Source organism: Pungitius pungitius, chromosome 8, assembly GCF_949316345.1.
Source record: "Pungitius pungitius chromosome 8, fPunPun2.1, whole genome shotgun sequence".
NCBI classification, from domain to species: Eukaryota; Metazoa; Chordata; class Actinopteri; order Perciformes; family Gasterosteidae; genus Pungitius; species Pungitius pungitius.
Window position 1 is genome coordinate 17,057,539 of NC_084907.1, and position 13,025 is coordinate 17,070,563.

The following is a 13,025-nucleotide window of genomic DNA, read 5'->3' on the forward strand; positions in this document are numbered from 1 at the left end:
CTTAAAATGATGATTTGTCAATTATGTCACTCCAGCTGTTTCAAGAGAAAATGACCCAAACAAAAAGCTCCCCCAGTCTGCTAGGCTTGGCGCTTTAGTTGACCCTGTGACTTCTTTAATATTTTCAGGACCTGTCATTTGACCAAGGTCAGAATTCCCACTTCCTGACATTGAAAGAAATACATGCGTCTTAAACTGGGGTCCCATCTGGACACCGACTGTGTGTGTAGAAGATGGTTGACATTCACAAATGCAGGACGCTCCGCACGTCCGGGGACCGTTAGTCGGCCACATGAGACCATGCATATCTGATGCAAAACCTCACTCGACCTCTTCAGAAGTACAACATCCCGAGACACCACCTGGATAAGACTTCGGTTGAAGCTTCTGTGTATAAAGCTTTGCATCCATGTTGCCTTGTGCGACTTATGGCTGTTCTGTTCTTCGCCAGCTTTTTAAGAATTGCGGCCATGCAAGCTGTGCCTGCATGCACCAGGAGGGATTGGTGATGTATTGGCACTAGTTGTAATTTTGCTGTTGGACTCCTATAAAAAAAACTAAGTACATGAAATGTAAATTAATGAACTATTTTTGCACGTATACTAAAAAATGCATCTATAAAACTTTTGCTTTAAGGTATTTTTACTACACTGTAACGAACGAACTGTGAAATTCACAGTTATTAACTGGCAGCTAGTGACAAGTAACTCACTGTAAAATGAATCACAATATACTACTGTGAAAAGAATCACAGTTATCAACTGGCAGCTAGTGACAAGTAACTCACTGTAAAATGAATCACAATATACTACTGTGAAAAGAATCACAGTTATCAACTGGCAGCTAGTGACAAGTAACTAACTGTAAAATGAATCACAATATACTACTGTGAAAAGAATCACAGTTATCAACTGGCAGCTAGTGACAAGTAACTCACTGTAAAATGAATCACAATATACTACTGTGAAAAGAATCCCAGTTATCAACTGGCAGCTAGTGACAAGTAACTCACTGTAAAATGAATCACAGTATAATATCGTAATTGTTACTAATGTATTTTTGAATAGCTTTTTGATTGTGAAACAAATTAAAAATGTACCAAGATATTTCTTGTAATAGTAATTGTGTTTGAAATCGCAATATAAATCCCATCTCCAAGTAGTGTAATTTTGTTCACGGGTTAGAGTTTGACCTGTAAAATAAGTGGTACGGTCTCTTTTATGGTAACACCGTTTCAGCTGCAGAATAAAATTCAGTATTCAATACAATAACGGCTGGTTCTATATCGGACTAGACACCACTCGATCCAACTATCAGGAACTTAGTAACGAAGACCCACAGACATTGAAATTTCTTCACTCCATGCAGGTTTATTTGCAAATGAAATTTTCCATCCACATTTTGGAGGCAAATTTAACAAAAACAATTTTAGCTAATCAAATTATTGTGGAGGCTAATATCACATTTAACATGAACATTAACATTGAAAGAAATAATAAAAAAAATCAAATAAAAAAAACAAAACAAATAGGAACCTCTTCATGTATAAATAAAGAAACAGTTAACTCCTTAATTTAAAGGCAAGATCATTATACAAGCCTCACCTCCATCTAATCATTTAGCAGGTTGAACATGGAGAAGTCCCTCATGAATGATAGGACGCGTTGGTTCATGCCTGAGCTTTTGCGTTTAACCAGTCTTCCGGTTTCCCCGCTCTTTTTGAATTTGGCACCACATTTGCTGGAGTCTGGGTTGATCCTGACAAGGAACCTAATAAAGGAAAAAGGATGTTAATATTTGGAATGAGCCAGTTTTGAGACCTGCATTTCATGTGAAAGTCTGTTATACAAAACAGACACAAAAGACATTTTTTACAGCCTTATATGTTTAAGGCTTAAGAACTGGCCAAATTACCTGGTGGCCCTCACAGAAATTACTGTCTAACTCATGCATACAGTATCTGATACTCCCAGAAATACACGGTCGTGTCAACCAGAGTCCTGCCAATAGCCTTGATGTGCATGAATGTGTGAGTGTCCAATGTTACTAGTTTTCCCCCCCTCATTTTTGTACTCCAATACTTGATACGTAATACTAATTTAGATACCTCTGAACAAATTCCAGCGTTGTGGCGGCTTCCGCCTGATACTCTATGTTGAAGACGTAAAAACTGGCGAACAAGACAGCGAGGGCAGTTGGGAAATCTGGTATGGGTGGTGAATGTGCGATCACAATACGGCCTTCTATCGACAGCATCCACCGGTTCGCAGACCATGCGGTTTCTCCTGCAAAAAACAAAACAAGAAATTCAATATGTCTGACGGTGTTTCAATAAGGTTTACATTCTTCTAAATTTTTATCCTGTGTGTAATTGAAAATAAGACCCAATGAATCATTAAATTTGTACTATTTAAGAGTTATCTGTATATTATGTATGTCTACCTAATTGTATTTATCTTTCTCAGACATTTTATTTAATAAGAGTTTTACCTAACACAATGAGCCTCGGGGTGGTGGGAAGTGAGCATTCCATCTCGGCATCAGCAGGCGTCGTTGTTGCCTGCAAATATTTCAATCTAGAATTTAGTTTAGGTTTTAATTATGGCCAACAAGCAATAAATAAAAAAATGTAATGTACAGTTCATGAACGTGCAGAACGATGCAATCGTGTATACCAAAAAATGATTTACTACATTGCATAGACCCCAGATTTCTCCCTATTTTGGCCTACTGTACAAGACAAAAAAAATGAATTGTAAGCAGGTAAAAAATTACATATACATATGAAAACTTACATCAGCTAGGACAAAAAGGCCATCGTCTGCTTCCTTGAAATATGCCATCATGACCAGCATCGCGGCAAGACCATCCGTGCCCTTTCTATCCTCCTTCAAGGCTTCTTTAAGAACAGTTTTAATGTCCTTACTCCACTTCATCATCTGACCACTGAAGAACTCCAGGAGCCTCTTCCCCTTTTTGTCCAAATCTTCATTCAGTCTGGTGTACAGTTCAACACCAGTGAGAGTGGTGAAGTGGGAAAGTAAAAACTTCCAAGACTGGAAAAATGGCCACCGCTTGCTTAAGTCCAGAATAGTGGGGGATGGGCTTGCATTTATGTCTTCTCTTTGTTTTATATATGTGATTGCCATTAGCTCCTCTACTCTCCCTCTCTCACTTGCTCTTAGCCCCTCTTGATTGAATATTTCCACCATTTCTTTCCTCTTTTCTTCAAGTGAGGCTGATGTTTCTCCCTCTGGGTTCTCCTGTGGCTGCCAGCTAACACACCCATAACTATCAATTCTGGCACATTTGGCAACTGCCGGCTGGTCATCATCACTGGTCTGAGAGCACCTGGGCTTCCTGAGACGGGAGAGGGTGTTGCCTCTGTTGACATACTCAACTCTGGTCTTGAGCTGATTCAGTAAACTGAAGTATCCGCATCCAATTATTTCTCCCTCATCAGTTTTATCTAAAAAGCTCACAGGATATTTCTGGGTTATACCTTTTGCTACTGCTGTGCAGTCTTTTCTTGTGGGGTTCAAGCAGTGTTCTCTCATGGAATCGACGATGACTTTCACCATGTGTCTGCGATCTTCTACCTCTGGTCTATTATTATTGTCGATGGCTCTTCTGAGAGTGGGCCTCATTTTGTCCCATGGCACCACAAAAGTGTCCAACCAAATGCTGTTCTCCTGTGAACTGGTAAAATACGAAATGCTGGAGGAAGCACTATTTTCGGTCTCAGGTAAAGATTTGGCCATGGTTGATGTTGTTTGATCTGGATACAAAAACAAAAGCGAGAAGAATATTTGCAACTATGCTGCAAGCTTATTGGAATCATTTGAGCAACAAACAACTTAAACATGTACATACATAGCAGAGCAAAATAAGCCACTACATCGAAATGCTTACCCCTTTTGCAGCCATTAATGATTTTTCTGCACTGAATCGGTGTTAGAAGATGTCCAATGTCTCCCTCCGTGATGAACTGAAGATCATCTGGTGTTTCCACTCCAAACTTGGACACCAACTCAACAACAACCGCCTTCAGTCTCTCACCATCTAGTTGTGGCAGCACTGCCTTTATCACATTCTCAATTGAATCCATTTATTCGTCTTTTACATGTAACACACAGAATGGTGAAGAGCAATCAAGTGAAGACCAAAGTTATTGTATTCATTCAATGGGTAGTAATCAGCAAGACTCTGAATGGTCAGACACTCATAATGAGCAGAATTAGGGATTTGTAGACAGTACACACCAAGATCCACAGGCACTGAACGATACAGCTCTAGAACAAAATGCACACTCGACTGATTGATCAGGATGAGCACAATTTTTCCAAAGGTGTAGCCAATATCATTTTGGGACACTACAACTGCCATGCCTCTTTTGTACAGTGTACCTTTAAATGTTACAGATGGTGTTTCAATAGTGTCTTCTGGACGAAGGTCTTTGAGCCTGACAGCCCTCTGAATGCCAATCTGGTATAGTTGGTCATCAAACTTAGTTGCTTCCCCTATTTGAAGCAATGGAGGAAACAAGCTGCCGGAGTGTAAATATGCTTGTAGCAACTGGTGTCTTTCAGCTAAAGTACTGCAGAGGTTTTTAAAGTTATGCAGTTTCCTAGCACACTGCTTAAAATAGCTGTGCTTGCTTTCAAAGCGCAATGTCCACAATCTAATAAGTGGACCAAAATGAAGGATGAGCTCAGGGTAGTGCACAAGGTAGTGGTGTTTGGCTTTTAGCAACTTTCCTGGAAACAAAGTGCTTCTTTGATGGAGGTATTCCTCAATAAGAATCTTGAGATATGCCACTTGGTTGGTATGGATCTTGGGTGCACAGATCAGATCAACAACCTCCCTTAGCTTTAGCAATAACTCCCAAACATCACCTTCAGGTGCAGTTTTGATCCTGTCCCCAATCATTACAGGAAGGAGACGCAAGAGGCACCAGTTTTGAGCAGCATGCCCACCCAGCTTTTCCCCATTCGGGCTAACCTCACATGGTTTGTTGTTAGCATCACTGCCTTTGAATGGAAAGTTTGAAATGATCCTTTTTAGCTGGCAATAGGTGAACCTTTTCTCAACTGTCACCAAGTGCTTGATGTATAGAGCAAGATCAACAGAAACAATTCCTTCAAACAGGTCATGACCCAAACAGGGAGGGAGGCCAGGCTGGCAAACATGATAATACTTCAGCTGATTGAAAACTGAGTCAAACTTAACCCCACCAGTCATTTCCTGATTTAATGACGCTTGTCTCACCAAGGTGTTGTAAGTTTCTACAGATCTGACAGGGCCTGATTTTGTAGGTGTTTGCTTGAAGGTATCACGGTCTATTAGGCAATACCTGCAAAAATATTTGCTTTTACTAAAGTTCTCCGTAAAACCTCCAATGCAGTGGGACCCTAGATTGTCCCCAGTTATAGCAACTACAGTGGCCTTGACAATGTTCCCATCAGGGCCATGAATTCCGGTTTCTTCCATTTCTTTTAAGTCATTAATTAGATTAAAGAAGATCTTTTCTTGGCCAAAGAATTTGAAGTCCTCTTCCCTGCATAAAAGGACTAGCTGCATTGGATCAATGGAAGACCTGTTGTGTGCTGCAATCTCCGCCAGGGTCATATAAACAGCTAAGATCTTGTGTTTCTTTCTTCCAGATCCAAGGGGGTTGGCAACCTCAAATGAATCTTGATACAAGATTATTGATATCGAAGATGGGGATTCCTGTAACAATTTATTGTTTTTGAGGTTTTTACCATCTCTTAGGTCTTCCAACACTCCAGGAGATGGTGCTGTGTCAGATTTTGCTTGGAGATATTGGTCTTGAACTACATTCTGACCAAGTAGTGCCTTCAGTGTATCTTTAATGGAAACATACTGGCAAAATCTCTCTTTTCCATTAGCATCAATACCCAGGTACATTGTGGTTGGCTCAACATAGTTGAATTTACTCTTGAAGAGAGTTTTTCGCGTTTGGTCACTTCGAAGTACACCCTCATTGCACATTTTCAGGAGGTCATTTTTTAGGAGTTTATCAATAAGATCTTTTATATCATTCTCAGGCACATTTAGCATTGTTAAGTCTTCATGCAATTTAGACAAAAGATGGGCTGTGCTGTAACTGTGTACTTCCTGGAACTCTACAATTAACTTCTGAATAACACTGGCTGGTAGAAGCATTTTAGCCTGCATTTTGAGATAAAATAACGCAAGACTGTTCATGAAGTCATTCTCATCTACTTGATTACTTGCGTTATCATTTCCATCATTCAATTCCTCCATTCTATCATTTTCATCACCATCCAATAATCTATGAGACGCTTGGCTCACTTCACCATTTAATGAGCCAACAGTGGCAGTACTTAAGTTGCAGGGAGATTTTGTTTTATGTTTACGGGTCAAGTGCGAGGAGAAGGATGAACAGACATTAAATATATTCAAACAGTTCTTATAGGGGCACCTCACTTGATTCCCATCTTTGATGTGGAGCTTAAGATGCTCACACAGGGTTGAAATGTTCACTGACACGTAACCGCAACCCTCAATTTGGCATTCCAAAGCATCATTTTCCACTTGTGTTTTTCTCACTGGTTTACCATTGACTGTGTGCCCATGGAATCGATACATGTGCTTTTTAATTGCACTGACTGTTGCAAAAGCAGTTGGACATTCTGCATCTCCACACGGAAATCTATTATTTGCTAGATTCCTGTGAATTTTAACATGTAAAATGAATGCAGAAATTGATGCTGCACTGAATTTACAAACCTTACATGAGTATGGCATTTGGACAAGTTAACAGAAGATTGCTAAAGGCAAACACAATTTAGAAACGGTTGGAAGTAAAAAACATTTTTGCTAACAAAAAACACAAATAAATTACTGAACTGATTATTAACGCTAGATTTAGTCAGGACAGAGCATGTTCAGGAAAGCATTTAACTTACAGGCAAATATCTTGTCTTTTCAGATCCAGTCCTTCAATGTTCTCCCACTCGTTATTTGTTAAAAAAAGTGGCATGAAAATTTAACCAGAAGATTTAACCAGCACAAATCCCGTAACTCAATTTAGTACGCTAGTTGTGCAGGGTAACTTGTTTTTCCACTCCAGTACTGTTGTGCTGAGCTGTACGACCATCCTATCCATTGAAATCACTCAGAATGAGCGCAGCTGTGTCAAAAAGAGAGGAAACGAGTGCAAACGAATACTCCACCTCAAGTTCTAACAATCGTCTTGATTCAATGAAGTTGCAGTTGAGAGCTTTACCATCTAAACTTACCTACTTGCATAATGTGGTATATATGGTGAAATTTGTAAAGAAATACCATCATATGTTAAATAAATAAATACACAGTACACTACTTGGTGTTCTGACTTTCTACAGTAATTTTTAGGTAACTGTGTTTCTCACATTTTTAATGACTGTGACTATTTGGTTACTGTGTTTTTTTACAGTACACAAATAGTTAATTTGATATTATACAGTACGTAATGTGTTGCTGTGATTTACAACAGTAATTCTTACTTACTGTGATTTACTACAGTACCTTTTTGGCTACTGTGTTATTCTAGAGTACTTTTTTATTTGCTGTGTTTTATACAGTACGCAATGTGTTGCTGTGATTTACAACAGTAATTCTTACTTACTGTGATTTACTACAGTACCTTTTTGGCTACTGTGTTATTCTAGAGGACCTTTTTATTTGCTGTGTTTTATACAGTACGCAATGTGTTTCTGTGATTTACAACAGTAATTCTTACTTACTGTGATTTACTACAGTACCTTTTTGGCTACTGTAATCGCTCACTGAATATCCAGTAAATTACTGTGATATTGTTTTACAGTAGCTTACTGCTCACAAACACCGTAAATAACTGTAAATATCACAGCGATTTTTTACAGTGTACTCTTACTCTACTGCACCCAGACAGCTCTAATAACCTTGCCTTGGTTGGGAAAAATAATCAATCATGTAGAAGCTGCAGATTTTACAGATGCGCCCTAGAGATGTTGATACCGGCTGCAGTTCACACTTTATACATAACTCGGAAAAAACCAGCGGTTGGAAATCTGCACAATTTCTTTTTAAATGACATATCAAATCCAGGCTGAGGTCTTCACGCTCTAAATAGGCAAACTGATGACCTAATTGCTCTTATGGCTGTCAGTGGAAATAGGAATGGGGCTCTGATGAGGAGAAGTGGAAATATAAATGATGCTTAGAGATGAAGACGATGAGTGGATGAAGATTATTAAAGTCCTGCATAGAAGAGAATAGACACAGTGCTTTGCACCACTATTTCTGTTGTGAATGGTCTGTGTTATGTACGTTAAACCAAACTGTGTCGTCAACCTTTCAGCAGTTTTTTCAAGTAGTTCACTTCAGTAGTTTTTGGGCTGGATTATTTATTGTTGCATTGTCACTCATTAAATCTTAAATATTGCTTATCTTAACTAATGAGTAATTGTTTTTTGCCTTTACGTGGTGCCAAACAAACCACCTTCACTGTGAACAAATCCTTACAGCATCCAGTGTTCAGGGATCAACAACACAGCATTCGCCACTCCTCGCTGTGCTGAGTTTTAATTAGACTCATTAGAAATTGACTTACACGTTTAAAGATTTTACTGTAATAGCTTGATTGTGCCCCGATTTCATAGTTAATCTTGCTCACAAGAGCCTGTGTGTGCTGTTGTGAGTGCAGCTCTACGTATTGATTATCTGTGTTACGTGGTTGGCGTACCGAGCTCATCCGTCTGGTATCGTGATTGATCCGAGCATCCCTTTAAATTCAGTGAAGAGGACACTTCTTCTGGCCAAGAGACAACAACTGCTTCGAAGTGCTGCATCCGTTTGGTCCAAGCGAAGCTGTGGTGTGCAGTGGACGGCCGTCTTGGAAGTTGGCCCACATGGTCACTGCATTCACACATACGGATGTGCACGAACATTCACTCGGGGGCCAAATATAGCCGGGCTATTTCAATGCTGCGTCGGTAAAAATGACTTGAGGAGGAAACTGTAGTCTCATTAATCTGTGGCCCTGACAGGGGGACAGGTTTTGTTAGGAGGAGAAAATGGAAAGAACTATGAGATGATGATGGTGATGGTGAACTTGTAACCTCGCGATGATGGACGGACTCTGCCGGAGTGTGCTTGTGTGCGTGCGTAAGTTAAATTGTGGTTGAGAGAGCAAGGACAGAGCAAGAGATGCGCACTTGATTGTTTACAAATGCACTTGGATGGATGCATGGAGTACATCCATATGTGTCGGCCTGTTAAGCTTTTGACCTGCCTGTCCCAATTTGGCGGATTAGAAGCTATCAAATGTGGATTATTTTGAAGTGGAAAGCTATGATTTGATGAAATCTATGCTCCTTTTTTGAAACAAGCTAATGCCAGGGGCTACAGGGTCAGCTTCTGCCTCTTTTAATGCTATTGCCTCATTCCTGCTTTGCTCCGTCCGTACTCTCTCTGCTTGTCTGCCTCTGCTCTCTCCTTTCTCCCTGAACACCCCCCCCCCCCCCCTCCCGCTGCCCCCCAGCTGCCACTGTCCTTGTTTTTGACCTATTTAATGACCTGGACCTTATCCGGACAACACAAGGAACGATCGTATTTCGCTCCTGTGCTAGCTCCACCTGGTCTTCGGTATCCGGTAGGGTTCAACAAGACTGAATGTTCTCATTGTGTCGACTCCCAGCGAGACCAGGACACTGATGATGTGTCTCATGGACAAACTGCGGATTCTTACATCGGCTTGATTTGTGTCTGTCTCATTCCAACAATTGTCCCCCAAAACGAGAGTCTGAAAATGGTTCTTCTATGCGTTATTTCAGCTCTGCTGCTCTAGCGTTCCATATTGACAATAAGGGGATGATTGAGAAAATGATATTCAAACAGTTGATACTGATTTGACTCAGTGTTTCCTCTGCAATCATAATCTGGCATAAGCTGCCGTACCTGTGGACATCAAAGCTAAATATGCGAAAGATTAAATGCATTCATTCAGTTTTGAAATTGAGTACAATGTTTATTTTCATTTTGCACTTTCATATGTTTTTATATTTGAGGTCGTATAGTTTTTATTTGCAGATTGTTATATTACTTTACATTTCATTTAGCTGACGCTTTTATCCAAAGCGACTTACATTGCATTTTAACCCATGCATTACACTCTTACCTGGGGAGCAATTAGGGGTCGGGTGTCTTGCTCAGGGACACTTCAGCATTATTTCTTCAGTTTCAGATCTATGGCCTTGATCTGGAGTGGGTGGCATTGCATCAACTCGGAGCGGTGTATAATCATGAGTGACAGCCTTACAAAAAAGACTTCCTCAACCACGATGCTGCAATAGTTATGACTCAACTCTCTCCTACCACCATGTTCACACAAATAATCTTAGCTGAAATGCACTTCTACACCTGGGGACATTTGTGGTCAATATGCAACCAATAAAGGAAGAGCCATGCAACATTTTGGATTGAAGCTTACCTACAATTTACATTCCATGTTTGTCTTGTCTATTTGATCTCTTACAGTAGATCAGCTTCTTCTCATGTAAAAAACGATTGGAGGAGGAATTGTTACAAAAAAGTAACACTTAAACCAAACTCCACATGACAACAGAAGTGGAAGCACTCATGTTCTCAGCGGGACATCTGTAACAGGATTAGCAAATCGCTGTGACAGTCTGACATTTGAACCCAAGGGTAGAGCGAGCTGGTGCAGATATGCCGTTGATAGTTGGTGGTGACGGGGTCCTGACAGTGCCTCTTCGCATTATTATAAATGTTTGCGCTGCACCAACAGTATCCCTGCAAGAGCTCGCGTTACAGTTTTCACAACGAGGGAAGATTTAAGAAGGATTGGCGTTTAATCCTTCAGAGGTTGCACATGCCTGGAGTTAATAGCTCACTTCAGTTGCAGCACTGATTTAAGACTTAATGTAGAATTGTGTACAGGAGATGGGTCTCAGAAATGTCTAAGACCAGGCACAGATGTGCTGGAAAGCCTTAATGGCATAATGGCTAAATTAGTCTACACACAAAAACACAGTTCTTGATAAACTGTTTGATAAATAATAAACATTGTGTTAGCATTTGCATTCGTCCAGTAATCACTTGATTTAAAAAAAATAAAAAATAAAGCTGTTTTATTCTAATGGCACACTCCAATGCATGTGCAGCAATCTCACAATATCAGATCTGTTCATCCTTTGGCCTTTCAAAAATGCCCGTGAGACTTGAGTGTTGACTGTTTGTCTCGGTGACAAAAGCATCTCAGCCCCAGTAACCATTAATGTGCAAAGTGCATTGCTGCAGGTCTGTGATGAATCCGAGATTGTTGAGAGGGGGCTCCATCATTTGGTGGATAAACATTGCTCGATTGTGTAGCTCTTTCTATGATGTCTGGAACATTTGAAATGTCAAACATGTGAAATTGTTGACGCCGCTAAAAATAGCAAAGGTTGTTTTATTTAGATGGTTTAAGCGCACTCCACAAATTCCCAAAATCCATTCGTTTGATAATCCTGACCTCATTCACTCTCTTTTGTCTACTTATGCTCTTAAGTGTGCGAATGCAGCACACCAGATGCTAGCAAATGTTGCATTCAAGCTGACCAGAAAAGGTATCTGAGCTCAGAGGTCAGTGAGAGGACCACTGAGGCTCGTTCAGCTCATGAAAACACTACTGCTGCAGTGTGGCTGCCATGTTAGCCTGGGGGTCAACTTCATGTAGGTCATTAAAGTTTGGAATAAATTTGGTGACGTATGACGTGTATTTATGGGTAATTGTGGACGGGAACATGTTGCTGAGAATGTAAGCGGTGACATCAGTGGCAGCCGACAGGAGGGCAGGAAATGTGGTTGAAAAAGGGACTTTTCTTTGCTTTTCTTAGCTTTTCTTTCTTCGTTTTGCCGACTGAAAGCATTTGCAGGCAGACAGAGACTTATCAGAATCCTATAACAGTAAGAGTTTGTGAAGCTAAGTCTATGTAATTTAAATGTGCCTTGCATTTAGTTTAAAAGGCAGAGGTTTGTGCTTTTTTTTGCTGATTTAGTTTGCTTTGTGTTTGCATAGCTAACACACCTGTCCAAATACCCATTAGCTCCAAGTCAAACCAAAAGGAGGGTCATCTGTGTATGTGTATCATTATCTTATTCTTTTAATTTTTTTCATTACTATATCTACTGTAAAATGTTCTGTGTGTTATGTATATCCAACACTATTGTGTCGTACATACCGTAAATCCGACAACAAGCCGTCGCTACCAAAAATCAACATCAATCTCTCTTTTTCACGATTCTCGTTCCCACCCCTTTTCTGCTCTTCCAGAACCCCGAGCTTTCGTCAGGGCAATCAGCTTCATTTCTCTCAGCTGGGCAGCTGCCTTTTCCCAGGCGGCCTTGCTGCCTCTGGGAGTTGTAGTTCTTGCAACCATTGGGTGGGAATGTACCTCCCATTGAGGACCCAAACCTCTCAGGACATCACAGCATACAAAAAGAACTGCTTGCGATCAGCAATTTTTCAAACAAAGTCATTTTTTAAATATATGAATCATTTTTTCATTTGTATGTAAAACATTATGTCTCCATTTTTCTTTCCTTGTGAACAAATCCTTACAGCATCCACAGTGTTCAGGGATCAACAACACTGCTTCAAACTGTCCGTTTTGCCCTGATGCTCCTTATCAGTGATGGAGCAGAGATACAGAGTCCTCCACAGTTAGCTGTTAGAAAATAATAGGCCTAACCCTTTCTGTCTCAGCCACACTGCTCCCATTCAACAGTGAGACAGGCCAGACATCTTTAAAGCATGTACATGTGGATACGCAGCGATGAGTAAGCCCTCAGTTTTATAAAGCTGCACCGGACGATATATATTTAGATTCACTCTGACTCAAATTAGTGTGTGTGAATGTGAAGAGGCTGTTTTGATCAGACAGCTTGAAACTTTACTGCTTCGGTTCAGTTTTGTCTCCAGTCACTCACAGCAGGCGGCATCAAACAAGCCGACG

General features: G+C 40.4%; 1 protein-coding gene and 1 long non-coding RNA gene across 7 annotated transcripts in view; one reads left to right on the forward strand and one right to left on the reverse strand.

Moving 5' to 3' along the window:
* The window catches only part of dlgap4b (discs, large (Drosophila) homolog-associated protein 4b), an 84,167-nt gene that overhangs the window by 10,283 nt on the left and 60,859 nt on the right, over positions 1 to 13,025 (forward strand). The window lies entirely within an intron of this gene.
* On the reverse strand, positions 2,208 to 2,877 carry LOC134132295 (uncharacterized). Its single transcript, XR_009956843.1, has 3 exons — positions 2,796 to 2,877; positions 2,491 to 2,560; positions 2,208 to 2,285 (listed from the first exon to the last, which is right to left on the reverse strand). It is a non-coding gene; the product is annotated as an uncharacterized LOC134132295 (long non-coding RNA).